The sequence below is a fragment of the Lissotriton vulgaris genome, chromosome 2_1 (genome assembly GCF_964263255.1).
Source record: "Lissotriton vulgaris chromosome 2_1, aLisVul1.2, whole genome shotgun sequence".
Classification (NCBI taxonomy): domain Eukaryota; kingdom Metazoa; phylum Chordata; class Amphibia; order Caudata; family Salamandridae; genus Lissotriton; species Lissotriton vulgaris.
In genome coordinates, this window is record NC_141687.1 from 1,969,037,070 (window position 1) to 1,969,062,351 (window position 25,282).

Genomic DNA, 25,282 nt, shown 5'->3' on the forward strand with positions numbered 1-25,282 from the left:
TTGTGGAGATTAAGCAAGCTTAATGCCCAGAGTTGCATAGTGTGAACCCATGATTAGGTCAGGCACCGAAGCGAGAATTATCGAGTCCGTGGACATTTGAGCTCAACACCCTGCCGCGTCGGGAATCGAACCCTGGTCCCGGGTCTGACCTCTGCTTCAGGGTCTGCCTGCTCTAACCAGTGAGCCACACTTCTCCACTTTCATGCTGCTAAAAAGAACCATTGGATGGTGAGTCTAGAGCCAGTCTTGAAAATGGGTATGGCCCTTTCATTGCTTGGAAGTTTATGTTTTTTGCTGTTTTTACATTACCTAAACTAGATTCGAAGATATTGAAGCTCTGTACATGCGCGCCAGGTACATTACACAAGGAAAACATTAATGTTTAGTAAGCATGGATAGATTAAGTGATTTGCCCAGAATCACAAGATGTTGAGGATGCGCCGAGACACCAACCTGGTTCCCCAGTTGAAGTCGGCAGCTCTAGGTCACATCTCCCTCCTCAATCAAAAATTCAACTTCTTACACAGTATGAGTGACGAATGAAAAATCCAGTGCTATTAATTATTAAATATGCTTTAGCGAGGAGCCACCCCATAGCCTATCGAACACGCCTCGTGTCGTATGTCAGTTATAGACTCGGGTCCCAGAATCACGGTGCAAATCTACAGGTGGATAGATCAGCATGAGTCTTTCGGGCAGCTCTTTGCCGCGGACGGACTATTTGTCGTGAATAGACCTTTGTGTATTTCAGAGAGACAGCTGCCGTGGTGATCCATTGACAGGTTCTACGTTGCCAAACCAAGCAGAGCTGCTTTCAGTAACCCCGGCGCGACACAGCCACCTCCCCACGCCTCTCACTCATCCTATCCGGAATCATGGATCGCAGCAGCCTGGTTTACCAGTGCCGTGACCGACTGTCACCGCCGGATTCAAAATTTACTACCTGAACTGCAAGGCACCAAAGATCAGAAGACAGCTTGGACACTGTTTACATACACCTGCGTCACGTGCAGATCCTGCAGCCAGTGAGCACTTTGTAATTCCGTAGAGAGCTCTAGGATTGGCTGAAGTGCTGGTAATGCTACAATCGTAGATTACTTTACATATGACGACTCTCTGGATATGTTCTGTGGAGGGATTGGATAGCATGCGGACCCGGAAGTACCGAAATTGCAACCAAATGTCGATCCCATATGATCAACAATAACGGACACCGCATATTGGGCTGAAGTCACCGATGGTATGTGTAATCAGCGAAAATATAGTCACTTAAACTTAAAGCACACTAATATGTAATGTTGCGCACGTTTCTGTATAGTGGATGACATTTTTTAATACATTTCCTTCTACAACAAATTCCGTGGTAAATTTATTGAAGCCCTATTACATTGCCAGGAGAGGAAAAAAGACATTGCAAAACATGTTTTGAATTTTTATTTTAGTTTGAAGTGGGCCAGGAAGTTAAAAAATCAACAACCAGACTGCAGTTAGGCTTACGTTAAGAGGTGAGACATAGCTGCCAAGTTTTCAGTTTGCTCATGTGCGACATTTCAATTTTTTGTGTGTATTTATGAGTGACATTTTAAAGTCCTAATGACGCTTTAGCCTGAATAGAACAAAACAATTATGTCCTTGAAATAATACAGAAATCGGAAATTATCTTCAATGTGCAATACATAGCTGCTAAGTGTCCCGTGAGTGACGTGCAAACTGTTGTGTCATGCGTGGTCCCAGCTCACAGAGGGCACACACGAGGCAGATAGATAGATAGTTTATTTGCATAGTTATCAAAAACCATTGCAATACGATAAAACAGCATATCCGATCGTTAATAAATATAATGTTCATAAAAAGACATTTACACATTCATATGTCTTATAAACTATGGCGACTGAGAAGTAGCTCCTCGTAAAAGTTCTGTTTTTGCGTTAGCACATGTTAGAGGGAGCAATGTTCTCATTTCCAGCCTGCTTCTTTCTATCATGCCTGATGCCATGGCTGAAGCAAAGTGCTCTTATTGCAAAAAGTGCTTATTAAAGTGCTGATCAAATATTTCAACCCGGTATCATTTACTAGTTGTAGGTGGCGCTTATCAGGGCTAATGTGACAATTGGAAACTGCCCCCTTCCAAGTGCTGTCTGCATAGTAAATAAAATGAAATTGTTCCAAGAGACTTTCCTTGGTCAGGTTCCCATCCTTTGTACTGCCATTTTTTTCCCGCCAGTCTCAGGAACTTCACTAGACAGCAATTCGGCTGTGGGTCGTCAGGTGCAAAGCAGGCCAGCACTGCTTGTCTCTGAGTGTGTATCCCTCGTTGGTTGAAGTGGTGTTTTAGTAATTGTAATTGTTTCCGTTCTTCCAGCAGGTCTTTACATGTACATAGAAGGTGCAGCTGGCCTCTTACTGTGCTGAGTCGCATAGGAGGCAGGTAGAACCCGCTTTTTCCTTTAGCCAGTGTGGCAGATGCAGGGTAGAAGGCCAGTCAGTGCTTCTGAAACTTAATTTTGGTGGCTTTGGCAGGTCAAAATAGTTCGGAGGAACTGGGGCTGTGTAGGTGTTCAAAGTCATCCATCTGTGAGCCCTTTTTAAAAGAAAAGCCTTATCCTCAATCCACGAGAGGTACTTGACCTTTTTTCAGACCAGTTTTTTAAAATGTGGTGTTGTTTGTAGGAGTGTCCCAGAGCTTGTTTAGCCCTGTGTTAGTCAGGCTGCTTTTGAGATATTTAGAAGCTGGTGAGGCGGCTTGTAGTTGTAACTCTTTCCACAGGTATTGATTGAGAGTTCCTGGTGCGGATTTTCGAGCTTTGTCCCAGGTGGTTCACTCTTGAAACGACTGTCCGACTTTCTTGTTTGTCGTTGGCACACTAGATCACCTTGCATAATTTCAGATGCTGTGACATGATGCCGTGCGACAACGTACTGTTTCACCTTAGACTTTGCCTCTGGATCCCTTTCAGAAATGTTGCTGTGTTCAGGTGACGCTTTTGAGGTAACCTTGTTCTGCTTGTTTGCCCTAGCAACAGTTCTGCCAGGCATATTCCTATGGAACTGTGCAGGGTGTTGCTGTAGTCTCACAGTATTTGGCACAGTGCTTGATCCACTGAGATCTATGCCAGTGTGGCATGTTGGACGGTCTTTATAATTTTTTCACATAAACCTTTCTACTGTGCCGTTTGCTTGTGGGTACAGAGGTGTTATTTTCCTATGATGTATTCCCAGGTATGTCATGAACTTGCGAAATTCCTCTCCTAAAAAAGATGATCCATTGTCTGTTTTCAGTGTCTGGATGGTGCCCCATTCTGCAAATATGTCATCTAGTATTTGTAAGGTGGCCGTTGCTGATGTTGATAAAACTTGTTGCACTATGGGGAACCGGGAGTATTAGTTGATGACTACTAGCAGGTAGCCTCCGGAGTCCAGCAGCCCATCAAAGTCAGCAGCCATTGTCGTCCACACTGCCCCGTGGAAGTCAGACATGGGTGGTTGTTCTGGCTTTGCTGGTCTTTCCATTATCTGGCATACGTGACAGTTCATGATCATGTGTTCCTCCAAACGATCAAGTCCCGGGAACCATGCCTTTTCCCTTAGCATTTTTTGATTGCCACTATGCCCCTGTAAGATTCATGTGCCAGGCTTATGGTCTGCTGCCATAGTGTTTTTGGTATCGCGATACTTGTCCCTTAATGTAGAATTCCTTGTTCTGTTTCCGACAGCTCCTCTTGTATTTGTTTCAATGCCATCATGTCTTCTTTTCTTACTCTTTCACTTATTGGACTGCTGTTGTTTTCATGTCTCCACCTCTGTTGCTATATTGTGCTTTTGATTGCTTGTAGCGTGGCACCATCCATGTTAGATGTGGGGGTCTCTAGTTGGCAGAGGTAGGTACCTGGGACAAATAGGGACCCTTCCGTCTAGTCAGGGTAAGGGGGTACACTTCTAAAATAACCCCTGCTCACCCCGTGGTAGCTTGGCACAAGCAGACAGGCTTATCTCAAAGGCAATGTGTAAAGCATTTGTGAACACATACAGTAACCCAGTGACAACACTACAGATGGACACCACACAAGTGGTATAAAAATAAATATTTTTTATATAGACTTAACACAAGACCACAAACAACAAAAATCCACAACACTGTACTTAAAATGGTAGAATTAGCTCAGTTCTCTTTAGATTTTAAAATGCGACACTTTGGGCTCAATGAACCTTTTGGATGCGTAACGCCACACAATGAAAGTGTTGCAGGGAAGGTGATGCGTCTGTCCCTTACACGCAGGGATGGGGATGCGTTGGTTTCTTACTGCTCTTTTGTGGTGATGCGGCTCGCAAACGCCGTGATGCGATGAAGATCCTGTGCGATGAAAACAAATATGGCGTCTACTCCTTCATGCAATACAATGTGTGCATGCCCGTCGGCCGTGTGGCGATTCAGCGATTCTTCTGAGCCCCGACAGGCCCTGCGACATGCTTCTTCGGTGATGCGAAACGCTTCTGCGATGTGATGCTACAACGGCGTCATCATTGTTCAGTGATGCAACGACAGAGGCTACAGCAGCGGCACTCTTCTCCGGTGATGCGAGACGCTTCTGCGATGTGATGTGACAGTTGCAGCAGCGTCATCCTTGTTCAGTGATTTAGTGGCTGCGGCAGCGACACGCTTCTTCCTCGTGAGTCGCGCTTCCAGCTCCTTGTGACACGCAGTCCCTCAGTAAGCCCAACACAACTGCAGGCACTATCAAAGAACTCTTGGGGAGCTGGTGGTTAAAGTCTGTTGTCCCTGAGACTTCAGCAGGAGGCAAACTCTTTCTCAAGCCCTTGGAGATCCTTCACAAGTTGCAGAAAGTACACACAAAGTTCCTTTCTCCTCTCTTTGGCAGTTAGGCAACCACCGCAGGCCAATCCCCCAAGCAGTACTTCAGGTTAGGGATAGTCTCTCCTCAGTCTCCCTGGCTCCTCTCCTCAGCAAAGGTTTCTTCTTGTTTCCCAAAAGTGATCTAAAGTTCTGGGGTCTGGGTCCTCCCTTTTTATACTAATTTTCTCTTTGTTCTCTGAAGGCAGAGAGGCCTTTGCCTAGTCCAAACCAGTTCTGGTCAGTCCTGGAGCACTTTGTTGACAAGACTCCTTCTTTCCTTTCACAGTGTGGGACAGGGACATCAGACACATCACAGGAGGTGGAGGGAAGGCACAGCCCTATTCATGTCCCAGATGCAACTCCTACCACCCATATACAAGCAGATCTCTCTATTCAGCCCTATGCTGACTCACCCTGCCTCCTGGAATCCCCCAGCCCCTGTCACTCAAACTCCAGACAAGGAATACACAACCTAGCAGAGGCAGGCTTGGATGGTTAGACAAGAAAATACCTCCTTTCTAAAAGTGGTATTTTCAAACACAGAATGTTAAAACCAACTTCACTATCAGATGTATTTTTTATCATTCTGAGTTCAGGCATACTAAACTCTAATTTCTACCTGGTTCCCTGAGTCAGTTAGGATTATAAGATGTAATAATCAAACTGCCCATTCGGGCCTTTGGGGAACAGATAGCCTTGCAATAGTGAAACACGAAAATGGCTGTAATTCACTATTAGGACATGCCACACACATCAGGGCTTGTCCTACCTTTTACCTACAATGCACCCTGTCCTTGGGCCTACCATAGGGGTGTCTGATATGAAGAAAAGGGAAGGTTTAGGGACTGGCAAGTGGGTGCACTTGCCCAGTCAGCATGGCAGTACCAGAATGCACACAGGCTCTGCAATGGCAAGCCTTAGACACACTTTTACAGGCTGCTTCTGTGGGTGGCACAACCAGTGCTGCAAGCCCACCAGCAGCATTTGATTTACAAGCCCTAGGCACACTCGGTGTACTGTACTAGGGTCTGGCAAGTAAACCTAACCAGCCAATCATGGAGTCACTAATCCATACATCAATTTACAATAGGGAGCGCATATGCACTTTAGCACTGATCAGCAGTGGTAAAGTGCCCAGATTCATAAAACCAACAAAAACAGGTCAGACAAAATACAGGAGGAAGGCAAAAAGTTAAGGGATGACCCTGCAAAAAGGGCCAAGTCCAACAATCCATTATTTCTTTCACCAGTCCATCAACTTTTATTGGGGCAGGTGTGTTTTGTCACAGCACAAAGCTGAGGTACTCCTCAGCCATGGATGTGGTCTCTGGTGCATGTAGTTGGGGAAGCCGTGACATGTAATCTGCAGGGATGTGCTCTTTTCCTGGCTTGTGTTCTATTTTGAAGTCTTAGTCCACGAGACGTATACCCCATTTTTATGTTTCGCCTGGCGTCCACTGCGCAGCAGTGTCGCGCAGGCAAAATCTTTTGTTAAGAGTACGGGGCTTTCTCCCGCCTCTCTCTTCCATTGGCTAGCTCCATAAATGGAGGCTAGCCATTGGAAGAGAGATCTGTCCGTAATTGTCCGAGCAGATTCGTGGGCGTTCCGCTGATTTTTTTTTCTCCCTCCGCCCCTTTTACAACGTCATGCGGCATTTTTTTTTCCCGGCATGTTTTTGTCACTTTCATCGTGTCTTTTGCAGGAGTGGGCTGCGCTATTTATGTTGCCGGGATGTATCTATGCATTTGCGAGCAGGTAAGCAGCATTTTTTTCTCTTTTATGCCCTTTCTTCCTCACACAACAGTCTCGGTTTTAAGGGCACTTGAAAAAGGGGAAAACGGAGAGGAAGGAGCCAAGGTTTTGTTTGCACGCTGCGCATTCGCGCCAGGCTGCTGTTTGGCTTGCTCTTGCAGGGGGTGGCTAGGTGAGCGTCTCGCCTCTCTCTGGAGACAGGGAACTTTCTCCTTTTCTAATTCCGTGAGCCTAGTTCTGTCGAAAAATCCTGTTTCCGCTCTCATCCACGCAACTGCAGGTTTAGTGAATTTTTTTCGGCAGAACTGTGTTCTGATTGGTGAAATGAGATTGCACAATGGAGAAGCCAGGGGGTTTGGGCGGTGTGTAATGTGTGCTGGCGCCAGTCTGGGGAGATGTGTCTGACTGTGTTTACTGGAAGCACTCGGGGCTACTACAGCTTGCAGTCCTCCCATGCGTACTCTGTGGGGGCGCAGGGACGGTGGCCTCAAGCCCATACCAGGGCTGGAGCCTCGGACCTCTCGTCGTTTGTTCTAGAGAATCCCTCATCATTGGGTGCAGCGCTGGTCTCCTGGCTTCCTGTTTCAGGCTAACTACAGAGGCGCCATGTTGTGCTTTTCTTTACTGAAATCTTTCATTAAGCTAAAGCTGTCCAGATATCGTTGTATGTTGTGTAAATGCTGGTTGTTCTACGTTACTCTATTAGAAACGCATTAAATAAATACATAAAAACGGAGATGTCTTGGGGTAGATAGTCATGCACGAGGGATGCATGAACTCTACGCACAGGGGTGGGAGCGACTTGAAAAGTTGGACGTGTACCTTAGAACTCCGGCAGAAGTCCACCAGAATTTTTTTTTCTTCTCATTTCCTGTACCAGCATTTTTTTTTTTTGCTTCTTGTCCTATCACTTTTCTTGTGTTTATGTTTCTAGGCATTTTTCAAAAGCTCGTTTTTAATTTGAGACCATTAGAACTGTATTCCTATGTCCCAAGTGCTCCTTTTTGAGTGTAGGGTGCCAGGTATTGAGATCTGGCGTGCACTGAGGAGTCAAGATTGACCACCTCAGAGAAACGGTGCCCCCGGCCTCATTTATGAGTCTGGAGGTGTCCTCCTTCTGCCCAGCCCCCCTCCACTCTCTTTTTTTATTACTAGAATGGAAGAAGCAGTGTCTTGCACTGACTGACCCGACTCCCGCCGTATCTCGGCTCCTCTCCCCCCCAGCAGGTCGGTGGCGCAGGCGGAAGATGTGTGCTCGGGCAGTACGTTGATGAGCAGTACCCAGAGAGGATCGACCACTGCACAGCTCTTCTCGACTTGTCCCGTGCTTAATATTACACACTATGACAGAGCAGGTCGTCCCAGTCACCTTTCTGTAGTCCTTTTTGACCACTGGCTCCACTTTCCGTCCCGCTTTTCCTCGTGAGGTATATAAGTGCAGTAATGGGTGAGTTGAGTATCCTCGCCCCATCGTTGTTCCAAGTGAAATTCCTCGCGAGTGGCTCCTGAGTGAGTATGCAGCAGACTCCAGTCTAAAGAATTGAGCTGGTATGAGGCTGCCTGGACTGCCATCTGATAAAGAGAAGCGGACAGCGATGAAAGGGACGCAGCATATGTTGTCACATTGACAGAGTTCAGACAGTAATTAGCCATTTTCGTAAGAAACATATTTGAGCCTACTCGACGTTTTGTAACAATGAACAAGCTAACACCCAGTTTCGCCATGCATGCTACAAGAGGGGAGACTGGGGGTGCAGGGTGCCTTCAAAGTCCATTCTGCACCCTGCTTTTTGCTCTGCAGTTCGAGAGAATGCCAAGTCCGCAGGTTGCCCACATAGAATATTAGCTAAAGTTGCACAGGGTTCTGTAGTATATTTATAGGTTAGAGGCTACAATTATTGGATTTTCCGATACCTGGAAATTTAGCAGTATAGGGGCATTGCCCGTGATCAGTCTGGAGTCAAGATTGACCACCGCTTGAATAGAATACGTGGTTTAAGTGATGAAATACATTTGTGATTAGAAATATAAAACAGAGTAAGCTATTGGCATTGTAAATGACAATGCCATTTATTTATCTGTTTTCAAAACCAACACATAAATAATAAAAATGTTGTCATTAACATTGCCAATAGCTCTAACTTTTGTAAAAGGCGAGACCGTTGCATTGTAAATGCTTGTTCAATGCGCTGTAGAATTTTTACGTTAGGGTTTCCACATATAGTCACTAGTGGTTGGTGGTCTGTCACAATGATGAATGGCTTCCTGTAGATCAGAGGTCTTCAATCTGTGGTGCGCGACCCCAATGGGGGACATTTAGTTCTAAGAAAGGGGGGTCGCACATTCAAAAACATTTGCTTTTGTTTTGGAAAAAAACGGACGACCAATTTAGATCATTATCAGACAAAGTTTTATCAACTGAGTCTCTAGTACTGGAAAAGCCTGCATTCCAGAGTACCTGCTTGCCTATATGAAATGCAAATGTGCCTATTAGTTAATCTGCAAGTGTTAAGGGTGCTTGGGAGCTGGTTCTAGCTTTAATCGTTCAAATCGCTCCAAACATTGTGATGACAAAGATTTGTTTTTTGGGTTGGTAGTGCAAAGAGTTAACAACTGTACTGTGTAGTGCTTGCTTTTAATTTTAACTTCATTCATTCACTCCTAAAGAGGTGTTGAAGGGACAGGTATGTATGGTTTTACTAATTTCTACATTTTTGAAGCAGTATTTTATTGTAAAACTATTTGCACAATTTGCAGCACTCTAGCTTTTACTGTGTGTAACGCAAGTATAATATAATGACTTACATATTCACAGTGCTTTCTGTCATAGGCTGTGACCTCGTAGCAGTAAAAATACATGTCCCTATTCTCCACTGCACCAATCAAGATTTAATTATGTGTCTCTCTGGTTACACATGGACCTTAGCAGTGCATTAACTCACAGCGGTTTCATAATGTCCTCTAGTGCATTTCCCACTAAGTACCAACGTTTTCCATGAATTTGTCATTACCCTACCCATTATTGATGGTGAAAGACCTAAAAAAACATACAGAATATTTTAGGGCTTGTTTATGAGAGGCGTGCATCGCCAGAGGACCCATCTCAACCATACGTATAAGATGGTGCAAAGTGACCCTGCATTGCTTTGCAGGGCCTCATAGATTTGGAGTAAGACATAGCAGCACCTCATTGCATTGCCTTACTCTGCGTCAAAGAGGTGTTCCATGGGCTTTGCATGTGGTTCCCACGCAACGCTTATGGATTTTGCTACTGCCCCATATTTACAAAATCAAGTAAACCTGGGGCCGCTCCAAAAACAGCAGCATAGGCGTAACAAGGAGAAATTCTTTCATTTCACATCATTCTTTCCTCTTTCCATGTGTGCTGCATTCTGCAGCTCAAATAGATAGAGGAAAACACCTCTTGGGATTGCTTTTGGGAAGGAAGGTACCCCTTCTTGTACAAAACAATCCTGCCCAAGTTGGTGTTACGCAGCGATTTGTGCGCCAACGCAAGGAAAAGGACAGGACTGCACCGTATTTCATAAATATGGTGCATTCCATACCTTTCACTTTGGCATAGGGCAGCACAGCAAGAAGACTTACAGCTCTGCCTTACGCTTGTTCCTCATAAATGAGACACTTTGTATTTAGCTACACCTTTGACTACACCCCCACGCTCACTGACCTTTGGTTTGCTAAACACTGTTTAATATTATTTCCCCACCGTAAAAAATTACTTGCTATGGGAATTTGGGGCGGTTATGATTGTTGATAGTTGTCCATGATGAGGAGTACCAGGTTCTAGAAAGTTTTATCACAAGGGGGTCCTTACGCCTACACAATTTGACAAGGCCGCTCGGCATCAAAACATTTGAAGACTTCTGCTGTAGATAGATAGGTGGCTGTCTTCAAATGCCCACACTACTGCTAGGCTCTCTTTCTCTGGTTGCAAGTCTGCCCTTTCTATATCTGACAGGCTCCTACTTGCATATGCATCAATCTGTCTGGGAGAGTCTCTTCTTGGCATGTGTTGTGCAAGAATGGCTCTTAGTCTCACCAGGCTGATGTCGACAGTGAGCTAGGTACATAGGGAGGTGTTGAATTTGGGGAGGAGGTCCACTGATGTGACTGCATGCCTGAAGTCTTCAAACGCCCTGTCGCGCTCAGTGGTCCAGAGGAATGACTGGCCCTGTTTTGTTAGTTTACAAAGTGAAGTGCTCACTGTGGGAAAATCCTTAATGTAGCGAGCACAGTAGCTCACCAGCGCAAGGAATACTCCTCACTACGTCTGCTCAGAGCCTGATTTTGCGCAGCGTTTCAACTTTGCTGGCATCTGGTGACCACAGGTTGGATCACATAATGACGCGTGTCCACAGGGCCCACCCTGATCTGTCTGCAGAGGAAGTGACGTCCGAATTCAACCCTGGTAGCTCAGCAGGGAGTGCAAAGAAGGTAAGAGGAGCAATCGGCAAGACGCGGTAAGCTCCACCAAGCCTCTTTTCAAAGATGGTCATCAGCCCAGCATGCTCATTACACGATAACCCTATCGCGACCTCCCTCTAGCAAGTGGCTTGTACCGCAGCTGCCCGCCGACCCTCTAAAGGAGCGCCGAGTCTCCTGCGACGATTTCAATTGTAAACTGAAATCTCGCAAAAACTTGTCGGCCATTTTAAGGTTAAGTGCAGCCATTAGAAATTCAGGAAGGCACAGCGGCCAGTTTGGCGTCAGGCAAATTGAAAAAAGGCCCTGTCTCAATCCTGCGAGACCTCAGGAGCCATTTTAAAATCAGACAGAGCAGCCAGTCGGCACAAAGGAAGCCCCAGCAAGCACAGTGATTTTTAAGCAAAAAGGCAACCTATCAAAAAAAAAACAACAAAAAATGAAATTAAAGCACCAACAGCAAATTAATAACTACAAAAGCAACTTACCAACAAAAAGTAAAGTACCACAACAAATTCATAACGAGGAACAGATCCTTGCATCTAAACGAAATGACGGAGGAAAGAAACGAAAGCATAACTACAAGCGCAATTTTCCGACAACACTACGTTTCGACCTCTCAGACGAAAGGTGCTCGCCGGAAGAGGTGGATTAAACGGTTTGAACGCTACATGCACGCCACATGCAAAAACAACACAGATGAACATAATAGCGATCTATTTTTAAACTTCGTTAGTGATGAGGTTGAAGGTCTGCTTGTAACGTTTCAGTAGGAGGCATTCACACCTTACAAAGGGCTAATAAAGTGTCTCACTGACCGTTTCGACCCACAGACGAATGTAGACTTCGAACGTTACACATTTAACACAGCATGCCAACGATCGGAGGAATCCCTTGACGATTTCACAACCAGGTTACACAAACTAGTCACATTTTGCGAATTTGATAAGTTTGACAGTGAGGCGGCAATGTGGCTGTGCATTATCGAGGGTTGTCAGTCTGTCAGATTTCGCACAAGAATACTAAAGAAACCATACACCATAGACAAAATACTAATAATGGCACGCACAGAGGCCAGAGGTACGTCACACGCCATGCAGATGGAAAATGGGACAGCGCAGACGATGGAGAAAGGTAATGGCATGGCTGGTAACAGCAGCAGACATGACTAAACATCACCAGGGAAGCAGAAACATGACCAGACATGTTATCGCTGCGGACTAGAATTCCTGCTTGTTCGTGCCTGACCTGCCATTGGACACAAGTGTCGGGATGCAACTAAGAAAACCACATTGCAAGTGTCTGCATGGACATACAAATCAATACAGAGTGAGAGCAACCTGCCAAAACATGGACAACGTCAAGCAGATACGCACTTCACGTGGAAACACAAAACCGCAGCCTGACTCTGATGGCACAAATGCACGTGGGATCATGGAACAGCTATACCTAATTTTGAATGTCCCAACACAAGCTTGCACACCCGAACAGATCCAGATCATGGACAAACAACAACTAAAGAAGGCAGCGATGGTAGACATTGAGTTTGGAAGTCACACAACGCAATTTGTACTAGGCAGTGGTGCCACATGCAACAACATGTGCATATCCTAGTATGCAAGGATGAAACACAAGCTTCAGTTGTCACCATCCACAGTTGATGTCTTCAAATGGGATGCGAAGAAATCAGTGGTGAGCATAGAGAAATCTGTACAGACACTAACATACAAGGAAATGTCTGCAAAAGAAGAAGTACATGTCCTACACGGAGACATACCAGCGCCATGTCTACTAAGCAATGTCATTACTCTGGTAATGGGCCTCCTAGCCTTGACATATTGGATATCAGAGCATCACAGCATTCTGAGAAAACACCCTGCAATACTAAAAGGGCTAAGGAAGCTGAAAGACACGCAAATAACACTGCACATCAAGGAGGCAGTCAAGCCAGTGGCTCAACATCACTGAAGAGTGCCCGTACACTTACAACCACAAGTGGAAGAAGATATCATAGGTCCAGCAGATGGACCGACTCCAAGGGTATCTCAGATAGTGGCAGTACCGAAGAAAAACACAACAAAAATGCGCATCTGTATCGACGTGCGCATACCAAACACAGCAACTGAAAGACAAAATGCACCCAGGCCCTCATTTGAATGGCACGATCAGCTGCCTCATCAGGCCTGCATATTTTCAAAACTAGATCTGTTCAAAAGTTACCATCAACTGGAGCTTGATCCCCCAATCACGCTACATCACAATGTTCTCCACCCACCTCGGTCTCTTTCGCTACAAGCGACTACGTTTCAGAATATCCTCATCAGTGGAAATTTTTCAGGAGACGATGAGGCAGTGATCAGGCCTGTAAAAAACAGCCTAAACTATAGCAACACCATCTTAATATTCGGTCCCTAAAATGAGGAGCACGACAAGGCACTACAAGAAGTCTGCAGCCAGGAAGACTCTGAATGAAGACAAATGCAAGCTGGGGCAGGGAGAACTAGTGTTCTTTGGCCACATCTCGCAGAAAGGAGAGGCTGCCAGGCATGTCATAGGATTTCCACTTCTCTGTCACGCCCTGTGCATGTGTAAAACCTGCGTACAAACACACCTATACTGGTTTGGTCGTAAGGCTACCAGGTCCTCTACAACACATAAGATACACAAGCAAAGTCAGAGTATCACTTGATTATCTATTGTTACTCACTAACTGACCTCGCCTTCGCAGGAATCCACACATAACGACACCCTGATGTCACAGGCTCTATCAACAGGCCATACCACACTACCAGGGGTGCCACGTCAGGCAGGCAACTTAAACATACTAGAGAATTGTGTTATGACTTGAGGCTCCTTGAGATTCAATTAAATAATGGAATCTCAGAGGGGCGTTAAGTCAATTGCTGGAGTGTTCCCTCCTGGGTCGAGTGTACTTACCTGCTTTTGAATAAAGTACTGGATTACCTTACAGGTGGCAGCCCATCATTGTTTCACTGGTGACGATCTTACGGAACCCCCTGTCACCCAGGAGGAGAACTGCTGTGGAAGGCAGATTTGACTCTCAATGATTTACTGTGTTTCTGAAGTGGTGCAACAAAGAAGATTGCCCAGACAGTCTTTCGTGGGAGATTTTGGTGTTAGGACCTGCTCGTAGATGCGAGCGCACAGGAGAAGCACAAGGCAGTGCAAGTGGTAGAAGTAGTCGTGTCTCAGGGGAGTGTGCTTACGTGCAGTACAAGCATCAGTGCACAGAACCATGCCAAGAGAGAGCATACGGATGCACAGAGCCAATGGAGGCTGCGGTTCGAACTTTAGAATAGAGCACTGTCCAGTACGAGGGAATGAGTGTGCAGCAGGAGCACCATGGGCTGCATGTATGTTCTTCTTGTGAAGGGTTACGTTTCTGTTGCCTTGCAACATCCATTATTAATGAACAGTGACTATATAATTACAATGGTCCCTGCTCCTGGATTAACAGAAACCAGCACAATAGAGGGGTTTGTCAGCTCCCACTATGTTTCTACATTCCCCTGGCGACCCAGTAGTACTGTGAGAAGACTGGAGGGAAGGTTTTGAAGCCTGTGTACAAGCTATAGTGGGTGACATATTAACAGCAGCAAGAAAGTTAGCCCTGCTCAAACATTGCTTAGGTGCTGAAGGGAGGAGAGTATTGGAACATCTTCCACTTGTCCCTGAGGAAGAAAATGATGAAGATGAGGAAATGGATGAATATGATGCTGCCTTAAAGCAATTGACGGTGAATTTTGACAAAAAGAAAAATAAGGTGGTGGAAAGATTCAGATTTTTGAAAAGGGGTAAAATGCCTGGAGAGTCAGTAGAGAGTTATGTGGCAAGTTTAAGGTCCTTGGCAGCTACGTGCATAAATCTTTGGTTGAGATGCTGAGGGTTCAGCTTGTATTGAGGGTCAACAGGAAAGTACAAGAGAAATTATTAAATACAGAACACTTAACTATGCTCAAGTAGGTGGAGATTGTACAACGAGCTGAGAACACTGATGAAGGCTTGAAGGAGTTGGCTGTGAGGGAGAAAACTGAAGTTGTGCAAAAAGGATTGCAAAAAGCAGCGTGAGACCAGATTAACAGAACTTGTAGTTCTTCTAAAGAGGTTTTCAAAGCGGCATGGGATTGTTTTAAATGTGGGTTGAGGGGTCATCTGGCTACTGGTGAGACTTGTCCTGCCTTGGGCCAAGTGTGCTGTGGGTGTTAAACAAAGGGACATTTTGCCCAGGTATGTCGAGGCTAGGTTGGAGAAGGCAAGATATGGACAAAATCCTCTGTAAGTACAGTAGGGATTGCTGAAGAGGAGGAACGTGTGAGCCATTAGGCCATATTACAAATCAAACAAGTTAGAAGTGTAAATGATGACAACTCACATTTTATAATCAAAGTTGTTTGTGAATGTGTAAAGGTGGTGGCAGATTCTAGTGGGAGATACATGCTTATTGTGTATTCATTTTTACCAGGTTACCAAACGATGTTGAACAAACCCATCGATTTGGTGGGCTATAAAAAAGCTCACTTAGCGTTTTAAGTAGTGGAGATTCCTTCCAACGTTTACTTTTCTAAAGAGAGTTCTTGTTTATTTGGTTGACCTCAGCAGTGATACTTGTGCATCAAAGTTAATCACAACCACCCTATTAAAGTGTCAGGGAGCCCACCCTGAAGTAGTTGTGGAGAAGGGGTCACAAGTGAATTTTTGTGACGAATATCCCAGAGTGTTTAGTGATACAGTGGGTGTGTCAAAGGCATTCATGCACAAGATCGTTCTGAAGGAAGGTGCCGTTCCTGTAAAGCTTGTGTAGTTCCCATGGTTATGAGCGTGCCTTTGTGTCAAAAATTGAAAAAAATGTGTGATGAAGGCATTATTGAGGAGATACAAGAATCTGTGTGTGGATGTGAGGGACCTCAATGTAACTATTAGGGTTGACAGTTGCCCAATATTGGTGAAATGTTAACCACTATAAAGGGAGCCACAGTGTTCACCACGTTAGATTTGTCCTCAGCATACCACCAAATAACACTAAACCCAGAGTCGCGACCTTTGACATCTTTAATTGCCACTGATGGTGCTTATAGGTACAAGCAGAGAGAGGGGCTCCATGGCACTTATTTCCAAGACGATATTTTGGTGTTTGTTAAGGATATGGAGGAGCATTTTGAAGCTGTGAGAGCAGTCCTATTGGTTTACCTGTAAAGAAGCATAAATGCAATACGAGAGTGAATGTTGTAGAATATTTGGGTGAGTGGATTGATGAGAGAGGCAATTCTTTAAAAATTTAATTGGTTGTACCGAAGGGGAAGGCCCCTTCACCAGAAAACAATGACCAGCTGTGGTCTTTTCTTGGTCTAAGCCATTACTATTCTAGGTTCTTCCCTATGTTTGCTGACAAGACAAAATGCATGCATAAACTTTTGTTGAAGGGGAAAGGTTTTGCTTGGGACAGCGAGTGTGAAGAGGAGTTTTGCTTGTTGAAAAAGCGTATTGCAGTTGCACCTTTAATCAAACCTTTTGATACTGGGGACACAACCACTATCGATACTAGTGCCAGTAGTGTTGGCCTGGGTGCAGTGATGTTGCTTAATCTTAACTGCATTGAGGTTACAATTGCTTTTGCCTCCAGGCCTATAGGAGTTGCGGAGAAAACTGTTCCATAATAGAAAAGGAAGCACTGGCCTGTTAGTGGGGAGTGAATTGGTTTAGGAAGCATGTGTGGGGAACAGAGTTCAAAATCAGGACTGATGGCCAGGACTTGACCGAGATGTTTAACATGGATGTATGACGTTACAACGCATGCTTTTACCACACAGGTTTTACTACGCATACCATTACAACGCATAGCGCTTTGGGGTGCTGGATAGTGAATAGTATAATTTACTATTCCAACTCCAGTCCCCGTGGACACTAGGGAAGGTGTTGGATAGTAAAAAAAAATGATTCCCTATCCTAGAGCGCCCCCCAGAGCAATGCGTTGTAATGGTTTTTGTTGTAAAACCTGCATTGTAATAGCACTGCGTGGTAAAAGTTGCGTTGTAAAGGATGTTTCCCGTTGAACATAGCATTAAAAAATGTGTGCCTTGTGCTTGGAGCGATAAGTCACAGAAATTGGTGAAATACTCTCTGATGATCTCTGCCAAGTCTGATGGTGCCTGTGGAATAAAATTGCAGTTGATTTTACGGTAAAGTTATATGTTTTGGAAATTTGTCCCAAGTTTGCCATTGTTATGGTGGATTATTATTCTCGCTGGGCTGAAGCTAAGTTCACTGATTGTATCACTTTGTATGTACTGGAGGAGTTTTTGAGTGAGTTATGTGACAGAGAGGGGGTGGAAGAGGTTATTTTCACAGACAGTGGTGTACAGCTTGTGTCAGGGACCATGAAGGATTTACTGGCGAGATATGGCATTGAACATGTGCGGTCTTCAGTGTATTACACACAAAGCAATGGTTTAGTGGAGAGGTGGAATAAGAACACTCAAAGAGGGATAAAGTTGGCTCTTTGATATGGTATGGACTGCAGAAAGGCTGTGCATAAGTTGCTGTCAGTGGCGGTTCCTCCTTGAGGGCGGAGGAGCATCATCCCGCCTGCTGTGAGCAAAGAATCTGCAGCAAACAAATGGTAATGGTCATTACTATTTAAGTGTACCTGTTTACGGGACCTATAGTATGAGGGAAGGACCAATCCAACTTTCTGAGAGATGCCTAATGCATAAAGTGCGCATGTTGGATTGGCAGGCCGTCTTGCGTTTGCCAGCCAGACATCCGCGCTTCAGATGCAGCAATCTGCGAGTAGTATAACAGAATGCAGAAACAGCTCCTAGTGTGAAAAGGAGCGTTGCCTTTGCTTTTTCCTACCAACCACAGTGCTACTCTCATGCTGGTATGCATGTAAGTAGCTCCAGGATTGGTTAAGTATGTTGGCTTAAGGTTCTTCCTCACTTCACTGACTTCACATTCCCATCATGGTGGGTTCAAGGAACAGTCGTCGGGGAAGTGTAGTTTTTACAGGGGCCGGTCTTTCTACACAGGAAGTGTTTCATTTATTTTAACCCTCTCCAGTGAGCACCTGGAGGGGTATCTGTGCCCCTCTACCTCTGCCTGCCTGCTAGATAACCCCAACCTGCTGCTGGAGTGGCCTGGGGGCGCTTGAAAGTGTTGTTGGACTAAGTGAAACTGAGCGGCGCTGCGGGGACCATTGTTTCGGGCCAGTCCGGGTGCGAGAGAAGGAGCGGTGAAACAGCTTGCTCGCACATACTAGAAAACGACGCAGTCCTGAGGACGGCCTGGGAACCAGGGGAGTCAACCTGCCTGTCACCGCAGTGCAGAAAGGAGCCCAGAGTGGGGCTCAGCAACTTATATGGGTAGCATCACCTGCGCAAGGCTTGGCAGGCCGGCCTGTCGAGTCACTATGGCCCTAGTTGCCCACAGGGCACAGTGCTGCCCAGTACAGGGGCCAAAGACACCAACACACCAACCGGACGGTGTTCTGGAAAAGAGAAGCAGTAAGTACTCTTGTAATTTGTTGTTATTTTCATGGCATGTATGCTCTAGCCAGCCGTGAGCCCAGAGACCTGCTGCTGATTCGTTCACCACGTTCAGATGTCACGAGCCGCCACTGGTTGCTGTGATCATATCGTTCTACCCCTCATGGAGTTACAGGTAAATCTGTTTGAGATGATGAGAGGCCACAAACCAAGGGCGTTGTTGTCCAATGGTATAGAGAGAAAAGTAAATATTGAGGAAGGAAGTGCAGACGGTGTGAATTGCTGTATTGGTGATTTGGTTTGGGTCTTGAAGGGAGGCATATAAAATAAGTGTGAGACTAAATTTTCTGGACATTTGGTTATGAGGGAGATAAACAAGCATACGTTATTGCTTAGTGATGGTAATGTGTGGAATAGGAGAAAGATTGTAAAGGTCCTTGTTTGAAGAAGGTTGAGAATGGGAGAGTGCATAGTGATCTCGTTGGTGGAGAAGTCTAACGGAAAATGCTCAGAGACCAAAGAGAGATTAGGATGCCTTAAAGATTTGGTGGTTATCATTTTGCGCAAATTAAATTATTACGTTTTTGTTGGTTAAAAGGGAGGTTTGTTTTGATTTTAGGCTCCTTGAGATTCCATTCTAGAATGGAATCTCAGAGGAGCATTATGCCAGTTGCGGGAGTGTTCCCTCCCTTACTAGTGCCAGACCATCATTATTTCACATAAGTATTAGTAAAGATTTTCCCAGGGCCCATGTGGTTGGTGATGTCACTGAAGGCTAACTTTATTCCAGCCAGGATGACAGTCAGGGGTTTGGGGGAGGGTGTTAGTGGTAAGATGGGTGTAGCAAAAGCAAAGCATATACATCTAGTGGCTACATTTCACAGTGTGAAACCAGAAAACCTGGGATTAATCCTGGCTTCCCCACTTAACCAAATTATGTGATCCTAGGCAATTGTTTTCTTTTATGTTCCCTCCTTTTTCTTTGTCACTTATAAGAAGATATCAACATATATGCCTTCAGGATTTTCGCTGTACAAAACCTTCTCCTATGTTTCATCTAATAAATTATAATGTTCTTATATAATAGGAATCCAGGCCACCCAAAGAGTGCACATAACAACTGACTTGCCTCTTGGTTCACTATTGAAATTTTTGTCATTGCAGGAGTGAGGGTTGGGGGGTGGAGAAGGAATGTTTCTAAATTCATGTTTGAAAACTATCACTTTAAAAAAAAATACTTCTCAATGCAGTGTGCATCTGGTGTACTAAGGTGAAACAGTTCTGCATGATGAAATACATTGTTTGAATTTTGGAGCAATTTTTCATAATTTTACACTTTGCTGCATGATGTCTTTAAAAATCAATGTTCCTAAAGTTAAGTGATGCTAGAAACCCTACTTTCTTTATTTAACTCCAATTACCCTTTAAATCAATGCTTGTCTGCTTACATCTCCTTGATGTTAGTACTGAGTTGAGTAAAAAGCAACCCAGTGTTGCTGTTGAGGAGGGGGCCGCATGTAAAAAGGTCTGGCGGGCTGCATGCGGCCCCCAGGTCGTACTTTGAGAATCACTGTACTAGAGCATACAGGGCTCATACAAAACATTCCTGCATAAAACAAACAATCAAAACAAAAAACAAAAAAACAATCACAGACCATTTACTCCACCACATAGTCCTGATATTCGAGGAGGCTCGAGGATGGTGTTAGAAAGTAAAGGTCCTCAATAATCACGACATTACAAAAAAGGGGGTTGAACCCATGCAGTCGCGGGGACCTGGGCGTTGTCTGGTAAATGTAAAGAAAGGGTCCCCGCAAGGAGAACGTGTTGAGTGAGGACACACTAACACAATTGCCAAACAATAAAAAATTAATCAAACTGTTACTCTTAAATAAATGTGGTCATTTATTTAACAACACAACGTATGAATCAGTGAAGCAATTACAATCACATTAGAAAAGTGAAAAGCCCCATGTTGGGAGAGGGAAAAGGGGGAGGAGAGGAAGTGGTGCTCAAAAGCGGTGAAAAAGTTAGGAAAAGTACACAGACTCAAAAGAGGGTAAATATTTACAATCTTCAAAACGTCATTGGAAATATTCCAAAAACAAAAAGCCAACACAGATTATGGCAAGTATTGAAAATACAATTGGCTGGGGACAATCTACGGTCACATATATAATTTAATACAATCCAGGGAATGTGCCGGAAGTCCCAAAAGGAGGAAGTCATCGACGTTTCGACCCCTACATGTAGGCTAAATTGAGTCCTTTACCGGGGTCTTCATCAGGACAAGTACAGTGGGGGAGGGGGCGAAGTGGGGCCGTCCTGTTTTGGGGTAGAGAAGGATCGCTGCGGAAGAGAATCCAAATAATATACTGCTCCTGGTAGGACTAGCTGCTCCAAGAAACTACCAACTTTAATTATGCCGACGTGGCGCCATATGAATATATAAGCGAGGTCTGGGTGAAGTTAATTGCAGTACTGTCACGTAATCGAGCGCAGCCAGCTTCAGCTCGAGCGACGTGGGAAGCTTCGGAAACTGTTGCTTGTTTATGTAAATTATATATGTGACCGTAGAATGTCCCCAGCGAATTGTATTTTCAATACTTGCCATAATCTGTGTTGGCTTTTTGTTTTTGGAATATTTCCAATGACGTTTTGAAGATTGTAAATATTTACCCTCTTTTGAGTCTGTGTACTTTTCCTAACTTTTTCACCTCAATAATCACGAAGCTCAGAAGGCAGATTCCTTAAGTGAAGTTTGTTCCGTCTTCACAAGTAACCTCACATCAAACCTCCATGAAAACATAACAAGAAATTACAGAGCGTGACAGTCACGAGCGGCAAAGGAAGCACACGCTTGTGACTAACATACTACATATATACAACACATCTTACATATATACAACACATCTTCCCCCTTTATTTTGATTTTTTTTTAACAATAAACAATTGAATGCATGACAAAATCCTTGAACCTCCCTGGAAGTTGATGATCACACATCCTCCTAGTAGGCAAGAAATTATGGTTAGGATGAAACACATCATGGTTGATTGGAACATTACTGTGCTCAACATCTCAAAATACATTACTGCTGGAGTAATTTGATGAATTTACCACACCCTTGAACAAAGAGATCCTGTTAAGATTCTAGACACTTCCACCCTCGACTCTCACAGCATTACTAAAACCTTCAATAACTCTTTTGGGATCTGACCAAACTGTTTTTTTTTTTAACAAATAGGATCGCCAATCACAATTCCTTGTTTACTCGCAGAACCCCTCTTTCTTTCCATGACCTGTTTCATTCTTCTTTCGTAAGCATTCACGCTTGTCTCTAACTGGTTCATAGTCTGCATTTGTAACATTTTTATCCTCACTCACATTTTTTTTTTAACCACCAAGGAGCAAGTTTGGTACTCGGCCTTAGAAGTTTAAAAGGACTAACTAAGGTGACAGAATTAGGTGAGGTCCTCTATGCCACCATGGACTGCAAAGTATTACGCCAATTAAACCCTTCTTTAATGGATAATTGAATAGCTTCCTTCACAACGCGGTTAAAACGCTCAACTTGACCATTTGCCTTAGGATGGAAACAGCTATTCTCCTATGGGTAATTCCACACTTCTCCTGAAAAGATTTAATTTCCTTACTAATGAATTGAGGTCCATTGTCTGTGACAATTTCTTGTGGAATGCCTTCTCTACAAAAAATATCATCAAGAAATTCAATAACACTTTGAAATAATAGTCAATAAGGACAATACCAAAACTTTCTTTTTTGGGTAAAACATGAAATGGACCAATAATGTCTAAACCCAATTTTCGCCACGGACCAAGAGGAAAATCCACAGGATGAGGTTCAGCACATAGAACAACAGCTGACTTATCACTGTCCGAGCATTTGGTACACACACGCACAAAATGCTCAACATACACATCTATACCAGGTCACCAAAACATTTCTCTGATATGTCGCCTAGTACAGGAAATATCTAAGTGTCCTTCATGGGCAATCTCCATAATAGTGTTCCTTAAGGAAAAAGGAGGAATAATCTTACCACCTCTCATAACTAAACCATTCTCAATTGCCAATTTATCATGAACTTTAAAATAACTCATCATATCTCCTGATAATTTTCTCTGTTCAGGCCATCCTTGTACAATGTGGTTTTTGACATTATATAACTCAATATCCTTTTCCATTTCTAAAAGCCAAACTTCTTCACAAAAATTGGGTTGTTCACCATGTAATAAATTCACATCGTGTGTAGTGAATGCTACTTCACAATTATCCTCATGACACGTTTCCTCACTAACTACAGGTAATCTAGACATGCAATCAGCATGTATATTAGCTTTCCTCTGTACATATTCACTCTGGAAACGGAAGGATTGTAACCTTGAAGCTAACCTAGCCAGACGTGCAAACAAAGAACATCCTCCACCTGGAGACATCAGGAAAACACGAGGTTTATGGTCAGTTTTAATAGTGAATTCAGTACCCCATAAAAACGTCTGAAATGTTCTGCACCCCAAACACAAGCAATTCTCTTTCTATAACAGAATAGTGTTTTTCTGCTTCTCCTAATGCCCTAGAAGCATATGCTACTATCCATTAATTTCCATTGTCCTTCTGTAATAATACACCTCCCAAACCAGAATTGCTAGCATCTACTAATATGATGCATTTTTTTCCACACACAAATGGTTTTAAACATGGAGCATTGATAATTAATTTTTTCAAATTTTCAAAAGCAAAAGACATATTATTAGACCAAATAAACTTTGTATTTTTCTTAAGAAGACATCTGAAAAGATCTACTTCTGACGAGTAATTGGGTATAAATTTCGCATAAAATTAAATTAAACCAAGAAATGCTACTAATTGTTCTTTCGAGAAGGAATAGGAGCATTGATAATACTTTCAATATGTTTATGTTTAGGTTTAATGCCCTTTCCACTAATGGTATGTCTGAGGTCTTTCGCCTTGATCCTGCATTTATCAAGACGAAGAGTGAGACCTTTTCCAGACAAAGCAGCTATAACATTGCGTAAATTATAATCATGCTCCTCATCATTCTTGCCATACACTAAAATACCATTTTGAAATGCAATAGGACCAGATAACCTCTCCAGCGTTTCTTTCATTAGTCTCTGGAAAACAGAGGCAGCACTGGCAAGGCCAAAAGGCCTACAGCAATAGCTAAAAAGACCTTCTGGTGTTATAAAAGCAGTTACATTGTTTGATTCTCCTGCAAGAATAACCTGGTGATACACACTCGCTAAATCAATGCACGGAAATACCCGGCGCCAGCTAAGGTTGATACCATTTCATGCAAATTAGGCAGGGGATGAGCATCTATCCAGAGGGCGCAATTTAAACCGCGTATGTCCACACATAATCTAAGTTTGCCTGAAGGTTTGATCAAAATAACAATAGGAGAAACCCATGGAGAAGACTCAATAGGTTCAATAATATTTTCTTTGCATAGATTTTTAAGCATGTCCTTTAACTTATTCCTGTAGGAAAGAGGTACATTTCTTACCTTGTGACGGATAGGTACAGCATTATCATGTAATTTAATAACATGCTTAAAACCTTGATACTTTCCCACTTTCCCGCTGAATACACTGGGAAACTCTACAATCAATTTATCAATGCAGTTTGAATTAGATTGGGAAATTGTATGAGACTCAATAGCATAAATAGGAGGATCGGCTCTGATCACGTCTGATGCCCAACTGTTCTTGATGTGGCCATCCTAAAAGTGACTGGCCTGACTTGGCAACATAGATTTTACTAAATATATGACAACCTGAAAAGGTTAAATGAGCCAAAAAGTAACCTACTAGATAAATTTTATGTCCTGTGTAACTACCAGGAGAAACATCAGGAGGAAACAGTGCTCTGTTAGACCATTTGTCATAAAAAATATCTGAAGAAATGATAGTATACCATGCACACGAATCTACCAAAAATCTGTTTGATATCATCTACAGTTATGAAACATGAAGGAAATTTGGTGAAACCTTCATCAGCGCAAACATTGATGACTGTCTTAATCTCATTTTCATTATTATCACAAACAGTGTCATCATCCTCTAGATATTGTATATAATTCACTTTCCTGGGAATGGTTTTACAAAATTTCCCAAAATGGCCTTTCTTATTAAATTTTGAACAAATGTTATCAAAAGCAGGACAGGCTTTAAAATTGGCCAAATGTACATTACACCCACATCTGAAACAAAGTAATTGTGATTCCGTCTTAACATATTTTGTATTACTAGATTCGTAATCAAATTTAGTGGTGTTGACATCCTGATCTCTATCCTGGTGGTTCTTGGCGGTGGAACGTCCGCGATGCTGTGCTGACTTTATTCGTCTTTCCCAGGCCTCTCAACTTGCCCGGTGGCCGGAGATAATTGCGAAACAGTTTCGAGCCCTGGTCCCGCGCCCGCACTGCCGTCCGTCTCCGAGTCTTGGAGGCTTAGTGGCGGCCGGGGTACCCGCGCGACACCGAGGACGTGAAGGTGGTGTCGTTCTCCCTGGTCATAATCCTGATCGCGCTGCCTGCCGCAGACCAATGTGAGCTGTGCCCTGTGAGTAATCGCTGTGATGAGACGCTTTGCGGATGCGGCTTCTTTGTTTGAGGCTGGGTGTGAGCGGAATGGGTTGCTCGGCCATGTTTGGTAGTCATCGGCTACCTGCTTCCTTGTCCTGGTGTC

The 25,282-nt window shown here is 43.9% G+C and overlaps 1 protein-coding gene across 2 annotated transcripts in view; it reads left to right on the forward strand.

The window, feature by feature from the left end:
• The first annotated feature begins 1,129 nt into the window (after positions 1–1,129).
• The window catches only part of VPS33B (VPS33B late endosome and lysosome associated), a 792,141-nt gene continuing 767,988 nt past the window's right edge, over positions 1,130–25,282 (forward strand). The window contains exon 1 of one of the 2 annotated variants that reach the window (XM_086958170.1): positions 1,130–1,240. The gene's annotated coding sequence lies outside the window, so the exon portion shown is untranslated. Of the gene's footprint in view, positions 1,241–1,445; positions 1,506–25,282 lie in introns of those variants that run through there. The other variant, XM_086958171.1, reaches the window with a different exon arrangement.